Raw genomic sequence first — 27,114 nt, forward strand, 5'->3', positions numbered from 1 at the left:
GGGGTCGCGGCCCCTCTCAAACAATAAACACAACTCTTTTTGGGGTGAACTACAAAAGTCACTAAGTAAACATGTGCTTAACCCTCTGGTAGTTTGGCACAAAGCAGTCAGACTTAAGTTAAAGGCAAGGTGCATTTATGTAGCACTCAAACAGTAATAAAGTGAAAACACCACATCAACAAAATCCCAAACCAATTTATAAAAACAGAATACAATTCAATAAATACAATAATGACAAACCAACACAAATCCAATACATAGAACCTGAGTTCTGCATTTTTAAAGTTCCCTGTAAAAATAGCGCACTGGACCAAGTGAAAGTCCCAAGTTCAGGCAGGCTGTAATGGAGCGTGTGTCAGATACAGGGCCCAGGTTAGTCCCGGTGAAGAGTTCACTTTGTTTGAGTCACTGTCCATGTGAGGGGCCTCAGCTGTATCTGCACATTTGCGGAGGCTGCAAGACGTTTGTTGTCGGCATGAGGAGCAGCTGTCTTTAGAGCTTCGCATTGGCGAGAGACACAGGCGGTCACTGTTTGGCATGAAAAGCAGCTCACCATCAGAACTTCGTTTTGGCAAGAAACACATGACTGTTGTTGATGTGAGAAGCATGCTTGTATTCGTGAAGTGCCCTAAACATCTGAATTTTCATCTGGAGTGAAGATTTTGTAGGTGTAAAGCAGGAGCAGTACACTCTGAAGTCAACCAAGGGTCCAGAACCTAGGGGGCACTGCTTAGAGATCAGGAGTTACTCCAGCAGAGGCCAGCAACAGGGCTCAGGTAGGTCTTGGTGGTTCTGGTCAGTTGGGCATTTGCAGGGAGGTCTTTAGAAACTTGTTATGTCCCTGTAGCTCACACCGAAGGTTAACCAACTGACCCTTGGAGTCACTTCAGGGTATTCTGGATTCAAGACAAGTAGTTCCAGTCTTCCTTCTTCAGACAGCAGGGCAGTCCTTCTGAATTGTCCACAGGTCCAGGAGTGTTCTAATGAGAGGCTGTGAAGGTGCCACATGTATACCTAGTGCCAGCTTTGTGTGTGGTGGGGGGGCAGAATCCCTGGCCTACTCTGAAACTGGTTCTGGTCAGTTCTTCCCCTGGGTTTTCACTCCAAACTGTCTAGGGTGAGAAAGGCAAGGGCAGGCCTGGTGTCAGGGTCCTTTGGATGTGCTGCAGACAGGGTCCTTTGAAAAATAAAAATAAGCAGGGCATGGCACAAATCCTTTCCAGAAATTCTGTCAGTAAGACCCACTCCATCTAAACCAGGCCCCTTTTGTCCCCATTCATGCAAGGAATACACACATCACCACACCACACCACAGGAGAGGCATTTACAGTCATGTGACACTGGACACTGGCAGACAGGCACATTTGATTTAGGCAGGAAAATGGCAACTTTCTAAAAGTGTCCTTTTCAGAATAGTAAGTTAAAATCCGACTTTACCTTTAAAGAGGATTGTAAATTACATTTCAAATGAATGGAAGAAGTATTTCTCCATCTGTTCCCAAACTTGGGGAATCGCTTATCAGGTGTAATAAGGTAACCCTGTGATAATCTATGGTAGCGATAGACTTGCTACAGCGAAAAATTATTTTAGGTGCTTTTGACTGTCAGGACATATAGAACATAATCACACATATGTTACTTTGTAAATACAATGGGTCCTGCCCTATGAGCCTTTAGAGCCCATCTTGGGGGTGACTTATAATTACTAAAAAGGAAGGTTTGGGCATGGTAAAAGGTTCAAAGGTTAAAACTGCCCTACAGGCTGCAGTGGCAGGCCTGAGACGTGTTTTACAAATCTACTTTAGTGAGTGGCACAAGTGCTGCAGTCAACTAGTAGCACTTAATTTACAGGCCCAGGGTGCATTTAGAACCATTTGCCAGGGATGTATAAGTAAATTAAATGTGTCAACCAGGTGTATGCTAATTTTACCATGTTTAAGCGAGAGCGCAAAATCTTTACAACTGTTTAGCAGGAGTAAAGTGTACAGAGCCCTAAAAGCCAATAAAAATGGGTTTAGGAAAGGAAAAGGAAAATCTGGGTGATCTTGCTGCTAGGGCCCAGTCCAACAGGTACCACAGATGCATTCGTCCTGATCCTGTGTGCTCCTATAGCAATACCCTTTGTGTGCTATTGATAAAAAAGAATTGTATATCAAGGTGCTCCACCAGAAATACTTATACTCCATATACAAGAGTCTGAACTGCTTTTGAAAAGTCCTTAAGGTTTCCAAATGTAGTGCAGGTACTCACTGGTGCTAGAGGCTCTCACTAATACATGCTGAGCTGTGGACTCCACTTAGCCTACACAAAGCTTCATTGGATTTTTGTGACCATTTGGGGCCGTATCACATAAATGGCGCATTTTCATTGTTTGCACCCGGTGCACCTTTTAAAAGGTGCACTCGGCGCAAACAAGAAATATTCACCTTATTAGCATGAATGCACTGCCCCCAGGGCAGCCCCAAACCCTTGCTGCTCTGGAGACAGCACATTCCTGTGAAATATAGAGTGGCTGCTTTAAAGCTGCTCCATGTTTCACTGTGCAGGAGCAACCCACCTGCAGTTTTAAGGGGGATTAAAGATCCCCTTGCAGGCAGGTGCAGTGCAAGGGTATGTCTGGGGGTCCATACAACACCCATTTCTCCTTCCAGATTGTTACCATCAGGCAGGGGGTGCACACCCTGATGGCAGGGGGTGCACTGTCAGTGCTCCTCCTGACAGCTTCTATTTCTCTGCACGAGCATCCATAATATGGCACGGTGGGCGAGGCAAAGGGATTCTCTCATTTGCTTGGGGCCAGGCCCCCATGCAAATGAGGGAACACCATCTGGTGATAGCGTTAGCGCTATATGTGTGCCAGCCCTGTTGGTGTTATGGAAGGGACCGCACAAGTGTCTGCGGGCCCTTCTGTGATACCAAAGTGCCCTGGGGTGCGCAAAGTGGGTGCACATGCCCATTGCGCCCCTGGTGCACGTCTGTAATATGGCCCCTGATGTCATTAGGTCCTGTAATACCTTTTCCTGAGGTAACCTGGAGTGATCTCCCTAGTGACTGAGTATAAAAAGACTTTTTGAAGGAGTTGCTGGAGCGGATACCAGCTTAATTATTATCTACTCTAGGGTTCATAACCAATAAGCAACACCTGTGCATGGACGTAACCACTGCTGTTTTATAGTCTATCTGATCATCAGTGCAGTGAAAATTCTCTGAGGGGAGCAGATGTCAATGAAGGCCTAAGAAAGATGTGAGGTCATTGGCCACTTCTGGTTGAAAATCTCTCAGAGCTATGAGTGGTGCAGTGCTATTCATCAAAGATCATACTCTCTTGGATTGTGCCATACGTTCTCTTGATCAATGGCAGGGTTTTTTGAAGGGATAAACTTTCATGTAGCATTTCTTCATAATCTCCTCTAATTGGCAATGATTTACTTGGAGCAGCCAAAAGGTTTTCTCAAGATGAGTCATGCTCAAAACACCATCATTATGCAAAAAAAAGACTACATAACAGGCACAATATGTGCATAGCACAGGATTCTCCCGGGAATATATGTTGCACTTTAAAAAAAGCACATTGGTGAATGACAAATTTGAAAGTGGCTCTTCTTGAGCATGTGCATGGTGCCATATGTCTTATAGCTGAATTTGGTGGTTAAAAAATATAGTTTCCTGACTAAAATGTAACCTGCATTACTTGCCCTTCTGCTCTATTTTACTCTCCCATTGAGCATAATCAAATTGGTTTCTCTACCAAACTTTCTTCCATTCATCTTTTGTTGTGACTTTAAGTTTGTGTACAACATGTGCACAAGTGCCGCACGTTGTATTCATGTGCACCAAAAATATATGCCTGCGCATGATCTATGGTTGTTCAATCTGTAACATTTACATTTTGATTATATGTGCATTGATTATAAGTGCTGTTTAGTAGCAAATTTCCCTTTTCTGGATTAGGTTCTTTGTTTCATTTCACAAAATGTTCTTGTTAGAATCCCATAAATCTGAGAAACTAAATCAGTGCCTAAATCTACTTTAGGATAAACAGCCCTGGGAAGAGGTTCAGCTCTAAGCTGATGACCGGAAGAAAGTCTATGGGCCCAATTTGGAGTTTGGCAGTCGGACCACCAGACTGCCAATGCGGTGGTTGGGAGGATGCTGCCAAGCCAGCGGCCTCCCCACTGCCATATTACAACACTACTACTGAGCTGGTGGTAGTGTCTGCGGCCGTGTCACTGCAGCGACATGCTTAGGTGCAGAAAGTGAGCCTGAAGCACATGCTGCCGCAGTGCAGCGCCTGATGCACCTTGGGAGTACTGTTTCCATGCACAACATACATGGCAACAGTGTGCCCTGACAGTGCAGGCATAGGGGGAGCACAAAATGTGCCCTCAGCCACATTGCCCAATGGGCAAAATCACCCTGGGGCCCTGTTTGGGGACCCTTCCCTGCTGTACTGCCAAGCTTTTCATGGTGGAGTCCCGCCATGAAAAGCTTGGTGGAATGGCAGGTCGTGATCAGTATGGTTGACCATGGCTTTCCCTACCACTGCGGGATCCAAGATCCTGATGGTTGCGGTGGTCTTGTGGTGGTCTGACCACCATTCTCGTAATCTGGTGATCAGGTCGAACCGCCACAGCAGGCAGGGTGGTCCCAGGAACACTGAACTCGTAATGAGGGCCTATGTTGCCAAAATGAAAAAGCCCCCAACCAAGTTTGGCTTAGTGCCAACATTGGTTGGCTCCAAGAAGTGCCCCCTGAGTCTTGTGTCAGCAGCTGTTAGGCACAAGTCATAGGTATACTCACAGAGAATCCTTCTACCACTAGTGCATGACTAGGACTCTGTAATCTGCACACTCTTGAGACTAGAGGGGCTGAGGATCTGCTGGGGATTAGTCATATCTTCATACGTGCTGGCCTTCAGAGGAGACCCAGGCCACAACAGTCCCTTCTACACTCCATGTGTGTCTCGAACCCATCTTAGATTTGATTTGCTCTTTGGACTTTACAGTATCCCTTGTAAAAAGGTTCTTGTTTGTTTCAATGTAGAATCATTATTACCTTTCATTAAAACATTGCCTTGCAGCATGATTCCTTCTGTTCTGCTGTCTGTGTCTGTGTCTGCACTATTTATGAAGGAAATCTTGCTGCTGAATCTTGCCTTGCCGTTCGGGATTGAGCTGCTACTGGTACATATTGTAGGCAAAGTGACTGAGATTACTAGCGATTTTACAGACCACTATTACAGTCGCAGTTTATCTGAAGAGGACTATTAGTAGTTGTAAGAAATTGGATTACTGTTTTCCCAAGCAGAAACTGCAGTTCTTCTCAGGGTGAAGTCATAAGCAAACCCTAAATTGACCTGTGCTCAGCCCTCAAGTTTCTTGGCACAGAGCACCCAGGCTTAACTCAGAGGCAATACATAAAGCATTTGTGCAACACTTCAAACAGAAACACAGTGAAAACACACCACAAAAGCAGCCCACAAAAGAGTTAAAATATAGAGTAATTTTTTATAAATAAAACAAGCCCAAAAGGAAAACAATCCAATCAGTAAAACCAGAGATATTCAGTTTGAAGTATTTTAGTAACAATAGAGTCAAAAAGCACAAAGAGCCAATAGTGGATATCTGGTTGTGCCAGACTGGGACAAAGTCACAAGCTCAGGCCAACCGTGAAAGTATGCGGGCCAGCTACAGGAACCCAGTTAGGCCCACTGAAAAGAGTACTTTAAATACTAGGTTGTAGAGCGTTGTGAGGATCCACGTCGAGGATGCAGTATGCAGCCCGAGCAATGCATCAGTTGAGAGATGCGTTAAGGCTATGATGCAAAGACCTGCATCATCACTAAGGATCCTGTTGACACGGGTCAATGTGAATTCCGATGTCAAGGATGCATCACGCAGTTGAGGCTATATATCCGTTCCAAGGGACTGCAAGCCTGAAATACGTAGTCTAGCCCCATCGTTGAGACTGCTGTCAACAAGGAATGTGAGGGCTTGCGCTGAGGATGCATTACACTTCGATGGTTCATCGGCAATGGGCTTCAATGCGATACAGGTCTTTGCAGTGGTTCTGATCCATACAATAGCAGTGATGTCGGTTATGCTCAAGGTTTCATTGTACCGCAGACGAGGCGTGTAGGTTCCGCTGGATTCACAGAGGCAGGTAGAGTACCTTAGCCTACTTCCAAAGATCCAGGCCTGGGGTGGCATGACTTGGCAGGGGAGACTCACAGATGGTAGAAGCCGGATGCTGGGGGTGACGTTGTTGAATCCTTCTGTACCTCAGGCTCAACTTAGGAGGCCAGACAACTAGCCCTTGGAGTCACTCTGGCAGTCCTGGACTCAACAGATGCAGGTCCAGTCTTCCTCAGTCAGGCAAGACGGTAGCGGGCAGCATACAGCAGGACAGCACAGCAGGGCAGTAGTCCCAAGTGAGACCGAACCCACACAAACCAATGATATAAATAACAGCAAAAAAACAAAATAGGTTTACGAATTACATCAAACTACCTCAATTATATGTATTTATATGTTACAGACCATTTTAAAACTTAAAGATTTGACCCACAAGGTTCATTTGGCACAATCGATGAAGTTGCGACCCTCTAATGGACATGGGATCTCATCAGGACCAAATAATATATGGGACTCCTGGAAGCAACAAAATAAATAAATAAACAAAAAAGGTATTAAGTGTAGAAGGATGAAATAGACCCACAATGTGAATTTGGTGTGTTTTTATACCCAATTGATGTAGGAAAAATAAACTACAGAAGAAGGGTATACTCCACCACATGTGCTCAGTGAAATAAAAATACTTACAAAGGGGATCCTTTGGGGGGGGCATGGCCAAGGTGGAGACCCGGCAAGACGTGTCTTCCCTGAGTTCCCCCTCGGAGCTCGCTTCCCCCCTTAACGAGTGCGACTTGTAGCGAGGGTCCACACTCCCCGACACCCCCCGATGAAATTTAGTACCTAACAACCCCTGTGGAGAAGAGTGGGGGATCCGGAGTGCATGGATGTGTGGCTGGCCTGGCCTCACTTACCCGGCGGCCGGGCCCAGGGCGCGGCCATCTTGAGGCAGCTGCTGGCCTTGTGGTGTGGGCCACCCGGGTTTGGGCCGTTCCACTGGACCGCGGCCCTAGTGACAATGGTGTGGGACACTGAGGAGGAGCCCGGGCGGGCGTAGTCATCTCTTGGATGGGCCCGGAGTTGAATGCAGGCAGCTGGGGATGTCCAAGGTGGATTGGCAGCCCGGCGACCTGATCTGACAGAGGTGGAGGGGGTGGAGTGTGAAGCTGCTGGCCTTGTGTGCGGCAGAGCATCCTGACGCCCAAGTTAACTGAAGTACAGCTTTGCCCCTGGGGCCCTGCTGCTGCGCTGGGCCACGTGATCGTGGTGATGCATTGGGCCCCTACTGCGCTCTCCGCTGGCTGCCCTCTCCGATATGTAGTCCCTGGGGTGTCCTATACGACAGAAGTAATGATACACTGTTCAAGAGAGAAATGACAAAAGAGAGAAGAGACACAAAGAAGTCCTATTTTTAGGAGCAAGAGTCCTCACACACCCAACTGGGTGTCATGCTTCATCATCGGCTATGCTCCTCATCAGAACGGCGCTGCAATGTCTGACGGGCACCCCCGAGGGGGGGCTCTTTGCCGGAGATCTTTTATCGATGACGCCAAGACCCCAAGAGTGAGTTTGGAAGAAAGAAACAAGGAGTGAAAAATAACTAAAATTGGCTCAGGACCCAAAACCTCAGGGTAACAATTTTATTAGACCACGATGGGTGAAGGCCAAAATTAAAAACTACATTGGAGAGTGAAAAGGAATAATGATCAATCACTCTCTCTCACACTCATAAGAAAATTGGAGGTCAGGAACTACCAGGCCCTCCCTTGGAAAGGTGTCATCATTGGCTGTCATCACATTCTGCTGCTATTAACTTTGGGCCGTGACACTATGTTTGGTACTTTCTTTCCTGTTTGCCAAAGAGCGGGAAAGCGGAGCTAGCTTTGGGCACGTCTTACACCTTAGTGGCCATTTCTGGTTCCAGCAGTGGCGCCTTGGCCCATTTGCACCCCTTCTATATTCTCTTGCCCAAACTGTTGCTCTTTGTGCCTGCATTGCTAACAAGTGCAGTTTTTGTTGAACTTTCATGCTCCCAAAAGGACACTGTGGCCCTGTTGACGTGATCATTATGGGGATCCTAGCTTTCCTGAGGATTCCTGGTTCAGTGCGAGAGGTGTTCCTGACCACCACGGGTCACTTAAGCCCTATATAGGCCATGGCAACCAATCAAACTAAAACCCCTCGGAGTACTTCCATCAAAGATCTGCTTCAAAAACATGGTCTAACCACTCGGTCGCAGGGGGACGAATCTCTTCCCCCAACCAGCTTTTAGAAATTTCAGCGTACAATCGGGTCCGGCGACAAAAGGGGATATGCAACATTTGTTGACTGAGTTCCACAAAGATATCGACATGATTCGCCAAGATTTTACGCGCACCCTCTCAGACCTTGACGAACCAGTCCAACAGATTGACTCTCACTCAACCACAGATAAATCGACTTCTGCTGACCAGGTCCTGGAGAATGTAGACCGCACAACATGCATTGAGAAACTCGAGACAAATTACAACTTTCTGCAAGACAAATTGGATGACCTGGAGAATCGGTCTCGACGTAATAACATTCCCATCAGGGGAATTAGCGTGGCTGTCCCCATGTCGGAATTGGGGACTCATGTTCAGGTTCTCTTCGTCCAGCTCCTGGGCCCTGACTGTGATCAGCCAGTGCTTCTTGATCGCAGACGTAGGGTGTTTTCACTGTACCAGCAGCAGAAGAACCTTCCTCCAGATGTCCTCACCAGGGTTCATTATTTTCACATCAAAGAGAAAGTAATGCAGGCGGCCAGGCAACAGGAACCCATGGTCTTCAGGAGCAACAGCCTATCTTTATATCAAGATGTGTCCGCCCATGCCTTAGCTAGATGTAGGGAATTCCGGAAATGTCACACTGCATCTGTGTGAGCACAAGATCATATATCGATGGGGCTTTCCTCTGCGCCTACACTTTACTTACCAAGATAAACGAGTGGCAGCACGTACCACCAGTGGAGGCCGGAGAGGCACTTGGCCTATCACCTCCCCAAGACGGTGAAAATCTCCCTGAAACCTCTATTTCTTTCCTGGTGGACCAAGGGGGGGTGGCGATATCCGAACTCGAAGAACAAAAAGAAAAAAGCATGCAAGCAGTGTGGGGTTGTTGCCCAGATCCACTATAGAGCCTCTTCTGATGACGATACCCCTGCCTGATATCTGTGCTTGCCCGGGGACTAGATCGGATTAAGTCAGTTGGCAGCGGAGCACTCATGAGATTCTAATGCATGTTGTGGACTCTTGCTGCTTGATTCTGTGTTTACATCTTGGGGAAGGAGCAAAGTTCTTCTGTTGAAACTCGTCCCCTAACTTCTGTTTTCTGTTCCGAACTGGGAGACTTTTTTCTCTGTTTCATGTTATATTATCCTTTTTTTTCATGTTGGCCCACGCGGTCCCTTCTTGCGTAGGGACGAGTCTGGGCCTTTCATATGGATGTATTCAGCGCCTCTGTTTGGTTGTTTTTTGCTGTTATAGGTATGTTTTGTTCTATGTTGTTTGACGCATTGAGTATCGGAAGACATGCAGCGACCTTGCTGGTCCTATCACTGGGGTTGACGTTTTCTTATTCATTTAGCTTATGGTTACTTTAAATGTACAGGATCTCAATTCCCCTATCAAGCGCAGGGCGTTGACTAATTGGCTTCATCAACGAGAAGTCGATGTCGCCTTCTTACAGGAGACACATCTTCTTAGGGACGACACCAAACGTCTGCGATTATATTGGTATCTTACACAATTTCATTCTTCCTATACTTCTAAAACACAAGGGGTTTCCCTGGTTTTTCATAGGGGGGCTCTCGTTTCAACTCCAGGCTGCTCATAGGGATGCAGAGGGGCATCTGGTGGGAGTCAGGATTCTCTTAGGCCCCTCCATAGTTACTTTAGCCTCAATCCATGGTCCCACCACTGCCGATTCTTTCTACACATTATTCAACACCCTTTCCCACTTTGCATGTAGTTCCATTATTCTGGGTGAGATCTAAATGCCACACTCGATCCAGGCATTGATAGATCACGAATGAGACTAGGCGGGGGACAACTTCCCTCTGCCCTGCTACAGGGCATGGTTGATCTTTCCCTGATTGACGCTTGAAGACACCTCCTGCCTCGAAAAAGAGATTACACGTTCTATTCCAATGTCCATAAAACGCATTCACTCATTGATTATTTTTTAGTCTCCAACACACTGGCCCCACGGCTCCTCTATTCCATGACTAGAGTCAAGGCCCTGCTGACCATGTACCTGTGTGCCTAGATACAGTGCCCAATGCCACTCAGCCTCTATTCCTTCATCCTTGGGTGATGTATGAGGTGGCGTTTCAAGCTCCTTCCCTTCGCAGTAAGATCAGAGATACTCTAGAACACTATTTTACTGAAAGTGACACTGGGGATGTGCCTCTGGCGACCCTCTGGGACACGACAAAGTCTGTCTTCCAGGGCACATTAATATCTCATACGGCTGCGTTTGAACACATGGCACAGTCACAGAGACAAGAATTAGAGACTACCCTGGCCGAGACGGAAACCCACCATAAATGTTTGGGCATGGCTCGCACTATGAAGGACCTCTGAAACATTAGGGGGGAATTGGAGTATATACTTATGGAGGAGGCGGCTAAAAAACTCATTTACATCAGTCAGACATACTATGAGCGAGAGGACAAGGCAGATAGATCATTAGCACACAATTTATGCCTTCAGTCTGCACGTAACCATATACACGAGATCAGAGACATGGAAGACCACCCTTTTTATTCAACTCCGGACTTAATGCAGGTCTTCCATGATTATTTCTCAGCCATGTATCAGTCTCTGGCCCCTTATGAGCAGTTGCAGGACGATTATCTAGACGATTTGAACCCCCTGATTGCAGGGAAAATTCATTACAATTGGAGTCCAAGATTAACTCGAATGAGGTTAGACAGGTCATCACTGGGCTACCCACGCGAAAGGCACCCGGTCCCAATGAGTTTCCGGCTACGTTCTACAAGGCTTTTGTCTGCCTTCTGGCCAAACCCTTAGCACGAGCTTTCAACTATTTCTTAAAAAATTGATCGGTTACTGACACAATGATGGACTCTCATATCACCTTGCTCCTCAAGCCGAATAAACCCCTCACAAGTTGCACATCATATCGCCCCATAGCTCTCCTCAACTGCGACATAAACATTTTTGCATCTTTTTGGTTAGGTGCCTCCAGTGCGTTCTATCTTGCATGATCTCCCCACAGTAGTCAATGACAACCCACTTTTAGCCATAACCCTTATGAAGGTAGCAGAACGTACCAACGAACCCCTACTCCTTCTTTCCCTGAATGCCGAGAAAGTGCTTAATAGGGTGGATTGGGCTTTCCTTTTAAGACTCCTGGCTAAATTTCACATGGGCCTCAATTTGACAACCTATATCCAAGCCAATTTACGTCGGCCTAGAGCAAAATTGAAAATCAATGGCACCCTCTCCATGGCTTTCCCCCTCACGAGGGAGGCCCGTCAGGGCTGCCCCCTTTCACCCTCTATTTTCACGCTATATATGGAAACCTTGGTGGTTAGAATTAAGAATAACCCTGACATCCAGAACATTGAGGTAGACGATAGGGAGCACAAATTGGCTTTATTCGCAGGTGATATTCTTTGGATCCTCACCCACCCCTTCACTTCTATAATGGCCCTGATGAAGAAGTATTTTCAACGCATTGACCCTGGGCATAAAAATATCCCTGCATCTCAGTGAGGACCCAAGACTGCATGCCAAAAAAACAACGCAAACCCTTGCAATGTGGAAAGAAACGATGTATCGTCTGTGCCCGCCAGAAAAACCAATGCAAAACCTGATTTACCTCTCCTCCTCTGCGGTCTCCATGCATCGTTATTTTTTACGCATCCCAGGTACTGTGTGTAACAAAGAAACAACTGTTAATTTCTAAGGATTGATACTTTTTTAAACCTTTTAAAAGTGATATTTAAACTTGTGCTTATTGGATCTTTGTCATTTTGATCTTATTTTATTCAGATTAATATTATCTATTCTTCTAAACCTGAGTGGTGTACTTTTGTGGTGTTTTCACTGTATTACTGTATGATTTAATGCACAAATACTTTACACATTGCCTTCTAAGTTAAGCCTGACTGCTCAGTGCCAAACAACCAGAGGGTGGGCACAAGATCATTTGGATTGTGTTGTGACTTACCCTGACTATGGTCCCTACTTGGACAAGGGTGTATACCTCTGCCAGCTAGATACCCCATTTCTAACAGCATTTCATCATTCTATCGCTACATCTTGGCCCTTACACCTCCCAAGAAACACAGCTATGTAATACAGTGGGAGAGGGAACTGAGGATAGCAATTCCCAAGGCCATATGGTGCTCCATATGGCAAAGGGCGTCTGGCTTTTCCATATGTCTGAAACACAGAGAAAATGCATTCAAACTTATCACCCATTGGAATCTAACCCCGGTTCGCCTACACAAAATGTTTGGGAGTCCCAACATCTTTTGGAAGGGGTGTGGGGAGCAGGGTGATTTTTTACATACTCGCTGAGCTTGCCCCTCCATCCTGTGGAACATATATAATATCATCAACACTTTGCCACATGATTCATTACTACTTTTGTTGGGGGATCCTGGGCCGAAACAGCTTTCCCCACTACTGCTTCAAATGGCTTCAGTGGAAGATTTATATCCTTTCTTTTACTAGCGGCACACCTCCGTGTAGCTCAGATGTGGAAACAGCCTGACACCCCTATCACTAAACTGTGGTGGAGCATGGTGTTGAACATATATGCTATGGAGAAACTTACTGCATTATTTAAGGACAAACAGGCCATATTTGAGTCCATGTGGTGCCCCTTTCTCACTTACATCCGCTGCCAGGGCAGGTTAGGGGTCTTCCACCTTACCATGTAAAAAATACTTCGAGTTTCAGACATATAGATGCCATCATACCCAGAGTCTACGGAGGATGCTTCATAACAGATTTATAAAACTGTCTTGAGAGTTGGATGGCCACCCTTACAATGGCTCATGTTTCTCCCTGCGGTTGGGTGGGCTCTGATAGATGTCCATGTCTATTTGTGTACTTCGTACTAATCTATCCACCCACTGTAGAAGCAGTTCTTAATTTGTGCTTGTCGTTTCCGGTGCTGAGCACTGGTACCTATTTTTGAGGGCCGGCCCTTATTCTTCTGCCTCAGGCACTTACTGTGACCAAAAGACACATATGGGAAAGACGGAGGAAGAGAAAAATGAAAAAGCGTCACAATGGGAGAAAGCAGAAAGCTGCAAAAATAAGCTGAAGGGGCAGGGGGTGGCTTTAAATGGATTGAAGAAACCCGAGATGGCTTCAGGATTACAGTGCCTCAGTATCCTGTGTTCACACATTTATTTGCAGCAGCTGTGTGTTTAAGAGGAAGGCTTTGGGTACAGGCATGTTTTTATTTACAAATTAAGCACTGTGTAGAAGTATGTTATTGCTAATATTTGTAATTGTCTTCTTGATTTTTTTTGACATATTACATGGTCTCCCTGAATGCTGGCTGCTCTGACCATTGTGTCCTGTTTATTAATTAATAAAATGCAAACAAAGTTTTTTTTTTTTTTAAAACAAAGAGGACCCTTCTGGGGAACTGTGGTCAGCGGTAAAAAACACAAAGTGAAATAAAGAAATTAGCTTAATCTCAATACACAGCCTCTTATTAGCAATATATGTGTCGTTTGTGACACCTGAGGAAGGAAATACTGACTTACCCCGTGTAAGAAGAGAATGAATCCTGTGCGCAGTAATTAAGACAGTGCACAGCCCAATAGGAATTATCTGCACAGTCCATGACCTTAGGCATAATAATGAAGTATTATTCAATTGGTCAATTGGTCAAAATGGTCCTCTACCGTGCCTAGGAAAATTGCCACAATCTGCAAAATCAGGAAGGCAGGCTGCAATGCAATAATTAGTTGCGCATCACATTACATGACCTGACTGCAAGAAGCACTGCGTCTTCTATTTAAAGGTCCATGAAAGCCGGGCTTGGAGTGCAAAGCACCTGCGTACGGAGGCCTAGAGGGGGCATGGTCAAACCAAAACCCTGGCAAGGTAACGCTGCTAAAGCTGCGATCAGTTGGAGTGGCCTATGACGGAAATGTGGCATCAAGACCCCAGTATGTATAACAAGGAAAGTTATGTAATCAAGGGGCATGTAGGACAATAATAAATAAAATGGTCAACTGGAATATGTGCTCCAAATCAAAGAAAGGATCAGCAATACAGATACATGAAAGAAATACTCTATGAAGAAAGCACCCTGATGGTAAGCATGCATGGAGATAGAGTCAAAAGCAAGCCAGGCTTGTAGTCAATACAAGAAATAATCAAGGAGTCAATATCAATGTCATGCATTTATAAATGTATAAATTGTCTCTATGTGGCAACCAGAGAGGTACAACACATATTAGTGAGAGGCATGCAGGTGGTGAAGAATATTCACATCTAAAATAAATTAAAAATATTAAAATGCAATAAATTAGAGGAAGGAATCATCCTTATTAAATCACAAACAATGGCACACAAATGCAAGCAACAACTACAAAATTCAATGGGCACATCCTAAGTGAGTACACACATGTATTAATAAAATCAATACAGTCAAAAGGAAGAGGGTCTAATCCATTTAGGCAGGAGATAAAAAGTCCTTTACCCCCCCATATTTAAGTTCTCGAGGAGGCAGATGGAACCAATATGATCCAACTAAAAATAAAAGAGGATAACCTCAGTCAATTCAGCCACGTATGAACGCCATTCATCCGCTGTGTTCAGTCCTTGATCTATGGAGTTGCAACACTCAATCCACTTCACTTCTATCTTTTTGAGAATGCTTGTGAGCTCTTTGCCTCTTGCCTGAATTGAAGCAATATCAATTACTTGCCAACTTATGGCATCTGTTGTGTGTTGCTTCTCCAAGAAGTGGGATACTATGGAGGCATTTACAAAATTGTAAATCTGGCTATACCATAAGTTAGTATTTTTCATTACAATTCCAAAGACACCAAACATGAACTGGTCACCTGTTCGCATATGTAAATTACTGCTTCTTAAGTGTAATAAGGTAATTCCAATGTTAGTCTGTGGGAGAGGTGGGACTTGCAGTAGTGAAAAAACAAATTTGAGAGTTTATCAATATCAGGACATGTAAACGTAAAAGTACATGCCCTACATTTAAATACAATGCACCCTGGCTGACATGGAAATTTAAAACTGAGACATGTTTAAAAGGCTACTTAAGTGGTTGGTACGGTAAGTGCTGCAGGGCCACCAGTAGCATTTATTTTACAGGCCCTTGGTTAATGTATTACCACTTTACTAGGGACATGTGTAATAATGGAGATGAAGCCGATGTTTCAAGATGTAGGTTCTTTTTAATAGGAGTATCTTATCCACAGCAAGTGGAGACGACACGGGAACAGTCAGCTCTTCAACAGCTCCCTCGGAATCTCACCACCAACACTCCACTCTGATGTCAAAGAAGACATCAGTGCTAGAGATGAGGTCCTGAGATCCCTCACACTCTATTGTTTTAAATTTCAATTTCAAATTGTTGGAAAAAAATGGCAGACTATACTTTCTAAGTTTTAAATTGCAGGAATGTAGATACTTGACTTTGTTCCAAAAGTACTCCTTCTTTATATAGTCAACCTTGAGATTTCACTTGAACATAGGTTTTGTTGTAGTATCAGTGAAACAATTGGATTTATTTTAAGGGAGATAGCCCTTTTACCGGAGTGTGTGTGAGCTAGAGATGAGGTCCTGAGATCCCTCACACTCTATTGTTAACATTCTACCACACACCTTCCCCTTCAAAACAATTACTAATCCCTGCAACAAGTAACACCATAAACAAGCCAGTCAAAAAAAAAAAAAACTTAAGAAACAAATACATTAAGAAAAGAAAACATTAATAAAACTATATACAGAAGAAGATTTTCAAAAATGGAAATCCTTATACCACCCACAAATATTGAGAAATTTACAATTTCTTTGAGATGACAACACGGTTGAGATTCCACACTCTTCCATCTTTAATTTTCACGGCATTCCTGAAAAGCTTGATAACTTCAAAGGGACCCATAAACTTACTTACACACTTACCTAACCTAGGATTTTTAATTAGAATCTTGTCCCCCACCTTTACCTCGATTTTGCACGTGTTCTTCCTGCTATCATAGCTTTCCCTCCTTTTCACCAAGCATTTTTCTTCTTTTTCCTTTTCTTCCTTACTCATGTCACACCATGTTACACACTCATTCTTACCCCAAAACACCCAACCTGGAGCCAAACGTGTGTTAGCCTTCCGGCCCCTGAAGACTTCAAACGGCACTTTACCAGTCATGGTGTGAGGTGATAATCTGTATGCATGAAGAAAATTCTTAAGGCCATCCCTCCAATTTCTCCCAGCAGCAACCTCCAATTGTATACACTCCTTTATGCATTTATTAAACCTTTCCACTGTGCCATTGCCTTCAGGATGATACAAAGAACACTTTCTGTGTATAATACCTCTGGACTTAATATACTCTTCCATCTCATTTGACACAAACTGGGGCCCGTTGTCAGTAAGAATAGTATTAGGCAAACCCTCACGACTAAAAATCTCATTAAATCAATTACTTTCTTGGCTTCCATACTACCACTGATAGCCATTTCTGCCCATCTCGAAAACTGGTCCCCCAGAACTAAAGCATAGTTACATCCTCCTTTCCCATAGATTGGTCCTACCACATCAACCGCCACAACATCCCACGGTTTGATAGCAGCTTCTCGAGTGCTTCTCATGTTTTGTACACCTTATCGCTATTGCAGCAATCATGACAAACTCTCCCTTTCCTTTCAATCATGAGATCCATGCCTGGCCACCAATAATTGAGACAAATTCTTGCTTTTGTTTTACTCATACCTTGAGGTCCTTCATGTCCTAGTTCAATGATCCTCTCTCTCAAAGAAACTGGGACAACTAATCTTGACCCACGCAACAAAATTCCATTCTCTACAGACAATTCATTTCTCACCTTCCAAAATCCTCCCAGCTCTTCATCACCCTTCACATATGAATTCCATCCACTGCTGTGTTCTTTACATACTCGTAACACAGCATCCTCCAAAATTGCTCTCAACCACTCATCTTGTTCGACAATATCTCTTGTCACATTGCAAACACTAATAACATCCTCATTGTTCTCTCCCGAACTACCCTCTGCTTCCGTACTTAGTCTTGACAAGCAATCCGCAATCTTATTACTAGGACCTGGAACATAAAACATGTTGAATGCAAAATCTTGGAAACCCACTATCCACCTACTAATCCTTCCAGAGATCATATCCAGTCCCTTTTTCATAAAAACTTCCACAAGAGGTTTGTGGTCAGTAAAAATTTGAAATTCTTTCCCCCACACAAAATTCTTCAATTTATTAACCGCCTAAAACACACTCAACGCTTCCTTCTCAATCGTAGAATAATTCTCCTCCGCTCCTCGCAGAGTCCTAGAGCAGTACACAACTGGTTTAAGATTGTGTTCACCCACATCCTGTAAAAGTACTGCCCCAAGTCCCTTTACACTGGCATCAGTCATGATTATACACATCTTACTGGGATCAAATGAACTTAAACTTTCAACTGACGTCAATTCCTTTTTTATACTCTCAAATTCTTTTTTGCACTCATCATCCCACACAAATTCTCTCCCTTTCTTCAATAGTTCTCGCATGTTGGTAGTTTTCGATGCCAGATTTGTCAAACATTTGGCATGAACCTCGACCATTCCCAAAAAGGATAACAGTTCCTCCTTTTTCTCTGGTTCACGTATACTCAAAATGTTCATCACAAGATCCTCCTTAGGACACACCCCTTTTGTGGTTATCCTATGACCTAAATACTCTACCTCAGTCCTACAGAAAAAACTTTTTTAAATTTTAAGTCAATCCATACGCTCTCAAAATTATCAACACCCTCCTGACTCTCGTATCATGCTCCTCTTCAGTCTGAGCATGTATCAAGATGTCATCTTGGAAGCATTTGACTCCTGGTTCTGAGCCAAATAAATTGTACATTAAGCGCTGAAACACAGCTGCTGCAGACACTAGGCCAAAAGGCATTCTTCTGAACCTGAAAGTTCCAAACAGTGTGACGAACGTGGTGTAGTCCCTTGAATCTTCATGTAACATGACCTGATGATAAGCTGATGTAAGGTCCAATTTGCTGAAATACTTGGATCCATGTAGCAGTGTGACCATCTCCGTAATGTTGGGTAACGGAAATTGATCACTCACCACACATTTATTAAGATTCCTCAAATCCACACACAGTCTAATGTCGCCAGACTGTTTACGTGCAACCACTATTGGTGACACCCATTCCGATGATTCCACCGTCTCACTTATTCCATCCTTGCATAGTCTCTGTATTTCTTTCTCCACGTCATCTTTCATTGCAATAGGAATGGGACGCACCTTGGACACTACCGGAACTGATCCCTTTTTTACTCTTATACGATGAACGCACTTCTTAAGACAACCCAATTTGCCACTGAATACATCCTCAAAATCTTGACAAACCTTGGCAAGGTATCTTCTTTGATTCCTTGTACAGAGAATTCAGAAACATTTTGCACTTTCATAATGAATTCTTCTCTAATCATTACGGGCGTAGCAGAGTTGGGATCCAGAATGACATTCAATTCCCGTTGGTGTGGCCAACTCAAAACACTATCTCCTTTGACCGGCACATACATTTTCCCATAAATATTGTTCTTTTTAAATGAAATTTGCAACTCAAAATATCCCCTTAGCTGAATAGTTTGACCACCATACGCTCCAGGAATAACATCTGGGTCCTTTAAATGAACTTTGTCACTCAAATGTTTGTCAATAAACTCTTAAGATAACAACCTCAGCCATGCTCCAGAGTCAAATAATACTTCTGTGTCTTTGTTTAAAATAGAAATAATGTCTCTCGGTGACTCTTTTTCTGAACGTTTGCTGAAATTGACAAAATACAATCCTCCACCACTTTCACAGACGCTTGACTTTTACTTCCCTTACAACATTTGGCAAAGTGACCCCTTTTATTGCACAGCCTACAGATGACATTGGCCGCCAGACATTTCTTATATGAAGCAAAATGACCTACATTGCCACAGCGGAACCATTTTAAGTCCTTTGACTTAACCCACTGTCCTTGAGTCACTTTATCTTCTTCCTTCCCAATAGAAACTTCTTTACTTAATTCTTCCTTTTTTGTAAAGACCTTGTTGACTGAGGTATTCTTTCCTCTTTCTAACTCTTCCACACAAGCTAAGGTGTGTTCCACTCCCTTAGCTTACACTATTACTTCATGTAAAGATGGATCATCTTTGCTCCATAATTCCTGACAAATTTTATCACTTGAACATCTTAACATGAATTGGTCTCTGATTCGTTCTTCAATGGTAGCTCCAAATTTACATGTATACGCTAGCTTTCTCAAAGCTGTAATATAGTCTTCAATACTTTCCCCAGGTTGCTGGTCTCTCATACCAAAATGGTACCGTTCCAAAATAGTACTAACTTTAGGCAAAAAAATGTAGATCCAATTTTTTAAAAACAAATCTCAAATTCATTTAAGTCTGTCCCTTCATCTCCTGTGTCCGGTAACTTTTCAAAAATTTCCTGCCCCTCACAACGCAAACAATGCATTAAAAGAGCTGTCTTTCTTTCATTCGATAGGTTAGTTCCACATACTCTAGAATAATGTAGAAAAGTTTTTTTTTCATTTAGACCATTTTATTGGTGGTTCTCCTGGTACAGTTAAAAAAAATGGTGGTGGTGAGATGTTCTGCATTATTAAATTTCAATTTCAAATTGTTGGAAAAAGAATGGCAGGCTATACTTTATAAGTTTTAAATTGCAGGAATGTAGATACTTGACTTTGTTCCAAAAGTACTCCTTCTTTATATAGTCAACCTTGAGGTTTCACTTGAACATAGGTTTTGTTGTAGTATCAGTGAAACAATTGGATTTATTTTTAAGGAAGATAGCCCTTTTACTGGAGTGTGTGTGAGCCAAAAAAAAAAAAAAGCTCCGGTTGGTTTAGTTCCTTTGATCAAAAGCCACGTCGGAGTCAAAACACCATCGTGTTTAGGTGAGTTCAACAACACCAATTAATGTTGTTTGCTTTGCTTTCGTCAACAGATTGAATACGCAGTTCTTTGTAACTAGAAAACCCACGCGGCCAGCGCGCACGCTCATACAATTTCCCTATGGACTGCCGTGCCATGATGAATTGCAGTTCCTCCAGCTTCGATTTAAACCATGCGGCACGCGCGTCTTATCGCCGCTTGAGCGCCGCAAAGAATTAAACTGCCATAATGTTTAATAGAAACAGCGCGGAAGATAGTAGAGAAATGCTTTGATGTGCCGCTAAAATTTAAAGTCCAGTTAGTTTCTTGTTTACACAATGCCAGCATGCGCGTGTAAAATAAATGTGTTAGCGCGTACACACTAGCGCAATGCGCTAGCTTTTTTCAAATAGCGCTTGCGGAGAACGGAAAATGCTTGCACTGATAAAATCAATGGAAAGGCACAAAAATAAGGAAACAAAGCAGCAACAGTATCAAATATGAAGCTCACCACTTGAGTTAATTAATATGAAGATAAGATTCTCTTGAAGATATGCGAAGTCCACCGAGAACATTCAAATCCACAGTTCACTGTTAAGATACTCCTGCCTCTCGTCGCCACGTGTAATAATGGAGATGAAACCGATGTTTCAAGATGTAGGTTCTTTTTAATAGGAGTATCTTATCCACAGCAAGAGGAGACGACACAGGAACAGTCAGCTCTTCAACAGCTCCCTCGGAATCTCACCACCAACACTCCACTCTGATGTCAAAGAAGACATCAGTGCTAGAGATGAGGTCCTGAGATCCCTAACACTCTATTGTTAACATTCTACCACAACATACATGTATATTAAATAGGCCAATTGGTTGTAAGGCAATCCTAACATGTTTAGAGGAGAGAGCACAAGCACTTTAGCTCTGGTTAGCAGTGGTAAGGTGTGCAGAGTCCCAAGACCAACAATAATAAAATCAACAAAAATAGGAAGAGTGATGGCAAAATGTATGGAGATGACCCTGCAGAAAGGGCCAAGCCCAACAATAGTACAAACAACACATGACTCTTCCCAGGAGAGTTCGTAGGGATGACTTCCAATCCAATTTGTACACTCTTTTACAGTTCTCTTGGGGTGTAGTCTGGTGATTGCCTTTCCTCATTTGTTTAGTTTATACAGATCCCAGAGAAAGTTTTTATTCAGTTCATTGGTGTCAGCTGCTGTCTATCTTTGCTGTAACAATTGTGCTTGCTACTCTTTGTAAGAATGGAAACAGACCTAACATCTAAAACCTATTTAATGTCCACCAATGTGATAAGATTTTGGGCAAGGATGGAAAATTGTGTGAGCCAAAAAACTGTCTTATTTTGCCTTAAAGAAATAGTGAACTAAAATGAACTAGAAAGTAAGAACTACATTAAAATATTTATGTAGTAGGTTGTCTATAAAACTGGTAAATGCAAACCTACAAATGACAATAGCAAACTCTTATTTATGTTTTTTTAACTAAAAGTATGTTCCAGGGAAAACAATACAAGTTATTTGATTTGTAGAATATGTTCACAGCTAATGTGGGATTCTTGACTGAACAGCAAAGGTTTTCCTTACATTGATGATAATGTTTTTATAGATTTCTATTGTTTTAAAGAATATGGTCTAAATAAACACATTTTTATGACTCTCTGTACAGCAACATCCCCTCTGTGTTCAGTGGATTTGGTAAAAACATTGTCTTCTGTATCATATACTGCTCACTCATGTAGGAGAGATTTGAGGCAACGGAAAGCAAATAGCAAAAATCAGTTTTCCATGGTTGTGATGTCTCTTTCTAGTAAAGGTCCTCTCATGCTCTGGCCAATGTTATAGGCATGTTTGTTTTTAAAAAGACTTATAAAGACTACTAAGAGATATTGTAAAACCAGTAGAGCTTGGTAAAGCATTGTTCCCAGCTCCTGTGCCAAGTGTCAGCCTACACAGTAAACGATCCAACTTTCAATTTATGAGTATTCTTAGCACGTCTGACCCTAAAAAGTGAACTTACAAGGGGACTTGAAAAGGTCGATGAACCTTTTGGCTCGCAATTAAGATGTTCTTACCATAGCTCCAGTACATACAAATCAATAATCAATAACCAATACACAATATCAACAATCAACAATAATCAATAATAATCAATAGAGTCAGTGATTGTCACGCACCATGACCTTTCAGTCATGAATAACCACAACTTTTATTAAAAGTTCGAATATTTATTTCCTTATATTAACAATGCTAAGGTCATGTAGATTAATCTCAATATCAAATGAAACACATACAGAAAAAATACTGGCTGTCCAAAACGGCAGAAGAAACGTAATCTAATCAAAGCTTGAACTACGACACATTCTAAGGTTATGGTGCAAATTAACAACAAAGTCAACTGTGTCTAAGTGATTTCATACGTTAGAGTTCAGCAGAGAAATTCATCAAGCTTTATTCACTATTAGCACAATTTCATTAGTAAGGATCCTTAACTAACACTAAATTAGCATCAGCATGTTGGGCTTCATGCAAAACAATTTAGTAACACAAATTTGGAAAAACATCTAACTATGGCTCTATCAAAACAGTGCGGTTGGTACCTAGAAAGAAAGAACAAACATGCATGATGTTAGACCTGACAGCCTTAGGGTGGTCACCCCTAACTTTTTGTCTGCCTCCCTCCACTTTTTGGACACTGTTTTTGCTGGCTTTTAGACTCTGCACACTTTACCACTGCTAACCAGTGCTAAAGTGCATATGCTCTCTCCCTTAAAACATGGTAACCTTGAATCATACCTGATTGGACTATTTAATTTACTTATAAGTCCCTAGTAATGTGCACTCTATGTGCCTAGGGCCTGTAGATTAAATGCTACTAGTGGGCCTGCAGCACTGGTTGTGCCAACCACTTAAGTAGCCCCTTTTCCTTGTCTCAGGCCTGCCACTGCAAGGCCTGTGTGTGCAGTTTCACTGTCACCTCGACTTGGCATTTAAAAGTACTTGCCAAGCCTAAACCTCCCCTTTCTCCACATATAAGTCACCTCTAATGTGTGCCCTAGGTAACCCCTAGAGAAGGGTGCTGTGTGGGTGAAAGGCAGGACATGTACCTGTGTAGTTTACATGTCCTGGTAGTGTAAAACCCCTAAATTTGTTTTTGCACTACTGTGAGGCCTGCTCCCTTCATAGGCTAACATTGGGGCTGCCCTCATACAGTATTGAAGTGGTAGCTGCTGATCTGAAAGGAGTAGGAAGGTCATATTTAGTATGGCCAGAATGGTAATATAAAATCCTGCTGACTAGTGAAGTTGGATTTAATATTACTTAAATCTTTCTGTGCCTTACAATCCACGTCTGGCTGGGCTTAGTTGACAGCTCCTTGTGCATTCACTCAGACACACCCCAAACACAGGGTACTCAGCCTTACTTGCATACATCTGCATTTTGAATGGGTCTTCCTGGGCTGGGAGGGTGGAGGACCTGCTCTCACACAAAGGACTGCCACACCCTCTAGTGGGACCCTGGCAGACAGGATTGAACTGAAAGGGGACCTGGTGCACTTCTTAGCCACTCTTTGAAGTCTCCCCCACTTCAAAGGCACATTTGGGTATAAAACAGGGCCTCTGCCCTACCTCATCAGACACTTGCTGGAGAAGAAACCTAAACCAGAACCTGCATCCTGCCAAGAAGAACTGCCTGGCTGCCTAAAGGACTCACCTGACTGCTTTCTACAAAGGACTGCTGCCTTGCTGTTGCCCTGCTGCCTTGCTGAACTATTGTCTGGCTGTAAAAGTTTTCTCCAAGGGCTTGGATAGAGCTTGCCTCCTGTTCCCTGAAGTCTCAGGACCAAAAAGATTTCTCTTTTTCACTTGGATGCTTTGTGCGCCGAAATTTTCGACGCACAGCTTGTTCCGCGGCGAGAAAAACGCCGCGCACCAACGCTGATCGACGCGATGCCTTCGAGACGACCGGAACTTCGACGCACGGCCTCGCAAGGACAACGCCGCCCGACCTCCAGAGGAGAAATTGATGCGACACCTGCCGTGAGAGCGAAACTTCGACGCGCAGCACCGCAGAACGACGCGCAGCCGGAAAACAAGCAGGAAAATCCACGCACAGACCCGGGACATCTGGTAATCCCCGCGATCCACAGAAAGAGACTGTCCGCTCGCCGGAAAACGACGCACGACTTCCCCGCGTGGAAAATAACGACGCAAGTCCGTGTGTGCTGGGGAGAAATCGACGCACACACCATTTTTCCACGTATCTCTTCTTCTGTGGCCCTCTGAGGAGATTTTCCACTCCAAACCAGGTACTTTGTGCTTGAAAGAAACTTTGTTTGCTTTTTAAAGACTTAAGACACTTTATATTACTTTTCAGTGATATTTCTACAAATTCACATTGCAACTTTATTCGTTTTGACCTACAATTATCCTGATAAATATTATATATTTTTCTAACCACTGTGTGGTGTATTTTTGTGGTGCTATATGGTGGTATTGTATGATTTATTGCACAAATACTTTACATATTTTCTTCTAAGTTAAGCCTTACTGCTCGTGCCAAGCTACCAGAGGGTGGGCACAGGATAATCTTGGATTGTGTGTGACTTACCCTGACTAGAGTGAGGGTTTTTGCTTGGACAGGGGGTAACCTGACTGCCAACCAAAAACCCAATTTCTAACATTGGTGATCATCGGTGAGGATAGGACTTGTATTTGTGCAGTGGCATACAGTAGCTAAGTATTTCACTACCTACCCACAGTTGAAGGTCAACTTGATTTTTATCTCTTTTTGCCAATTCCTTTTTCCTGACAATTTTCAAAAACTAAATCCTCACTCAACATGTCTCTGACTGGGTCTCAGATAGGATACTTTTGCCTAATCCTGTTGGATACATATACGGTCAAACATCTAAAAGGATTCTGCAGGGCAATGAGGGTACCCACCCAAGGGGCCTCCAAAAAGGAGGACTTTCAAGTGGCGCTGAGGGCCTGGGCAGGAGCCCATTTAGAAGAGGATGATGAGGAAGAGGAGCCAGAAAATGGCCCCTCAGAGGATTTGTTGCTATCTGTGGATGGTGTTACCACTGCAATTGTGCCCCCTTCCAGACCAGGGAGCAGTGTCTCTGTGCAAAGCCTGACCGCAGAGGAAAGGAGAGAAGAAAGGGAGTTCCAATTGCAAATGGTAAAACTGAAAATTGAGGCTCAACAGGAGGAAAGAAGGGCAGAGAGAGAAGCCAAGCAAGCTGAGGCTGAAAGAGCAGCCAAACAGATTGAAGCTGAAAGAGCTGAAGCTGCAGCTGAGAGAGCCTTGGCTGAAAATCAACTTTTATTGGCTCATGAACTGAGTCTCAAGGAGCTGGATCTCAAGGCAAAGCAGACTGAATCCAGCAATAATGGTGGCAGCATACTGACAGGACCTGCTGGGGAAAAGAAGGTTCGTATACCCAAAAATGTGGTGCCCAGTTTTGTGGTGGGAGATGACATAGATAAATGGTTAGCTGCTTATGAAGTTGCACTAAGGGCTCATGAGGTTCCTGAAGGGCAATGGGGGGTAGCTATGTGGGGTTATGTGCCGCCATTGGGGAGGGACACACTTCTCACATTGGGTCAACCTGATCAAAACACATACCCACTTCAGAAAGCCACTTTACTTGCTAAGTTTGGGCTGACCCCTGAGGGATACCGTCAGAGGTTCAGGGACAGCACCAAACAAACCACACAAACATGGGTAGATTTCTTAGATTTTTCCAGTAAGGCACTGAATGGATGGGTGTGGGGCAACAAAGTAGATCATTATAAAGGGTTATATGACTTGATTCTGAGAGAGCATATGCTTAATAGTACTTTTACAGAGTTGCGCCAGCACTTAGTAGATAGTAAGCTGACTGATCCCAGGAAGCTTGCTGAGGAGGCGGACCTCTGGGTTAGCACCAGAGTGTCCAAGAAGGTACCTGGGGGGGGGACACCCACAAAGGTGGTCAGGGTTCCCAACAGAAGAAAGAGGGGGGTGATAAACTTACAGATAAGGAACTCTCCAAAGGCCCCCAAAAGAATTCCCAGGGAGGGGGTGGCAACCATTCCTTTTCCAGATTTGGGAAGACCAGGGACATATGATAGGTCAGGGAAATCCAATCCCAAATGCATGGAGTGTTACCAGTATGGTCACTATAAAGGCGACCCCCAGTGCTCCAAGCGAGCACTGTCCACCACCGGACAGACACCTGGGTTGACTAGTGTAGCGCTCGGGGGGGGGGATGGACCCAGATAGTTTTGGGGAACAGGTAGAGATTTCCATAGTGTCCCTGGGAGAAGGAGAGATGGTGCCCAAAGCCCACATGCCCCAAAATACTTCCAAGTACAGGCAGTGGGTCACCATTGATGGGCAGAAGGTGGAGGCTCTGCGTGACACAGGAGCCAGTATGACTACTATCAAGAGTCAGCTGGTGTCAACAGAGCAGATAGTCCCTAATACATTCCACCAGGTCATAGTCGCTGACAATCGTGAGAGTCACCTACCGTTGGCTCTGGTTCCCTTTGAGTGGGGGGGGGGGTCTCTGGTACTCTGAAAGTAGCTGTGAGTCCTGCCATGCCTGTAGATTGTCTGTTAGGCAATGATCTTGAGCATACTGCTTGGAAAGAAGTAGAGCTCAGATCTCACCTGGAGATGTTAGGGTTACCTGAGTGGGTCTGCATGACCACACGGTCCATGGCTGACCGAGAGGGAAGTCAAGGGCGTCTGGAGCCTGGAACAATGTCCCAGAGAACTGCCAAGAGGAGGGGCAAGGGGCGCAAGAAAC

At 43.9% G+C, this 27,114-nt stretch overlaps 1 protein-coding gene across 1 annotated transcript in view; it reads left to right on the plus strand.

The window, feature by feature from the left end:
• Positions 1–27,114, plus strand: part of LOC138283517 (uncharacterized) — a 471,678-nt gene that overhangs the window by 424,851 nt on the left and 19,713 nt on the right. The window lies entirely within an intron of this gene.

This window comes from Pleurodeles waltl, chromosome 3_1, assembly GCF_031143425.1.
Source record: "Pleurodeles waltl isolate 20211129_DDA chromosome 3_1, aPleWal1.hap1.20221129, whole genome shotgun sequence".
NCBI classification, from domain to species: Eukaryota; Metazoa; Chordata; class Amphibia; order Caudata; family Salamandridae; genus Pleurodeles; species Pleurodeles waltl.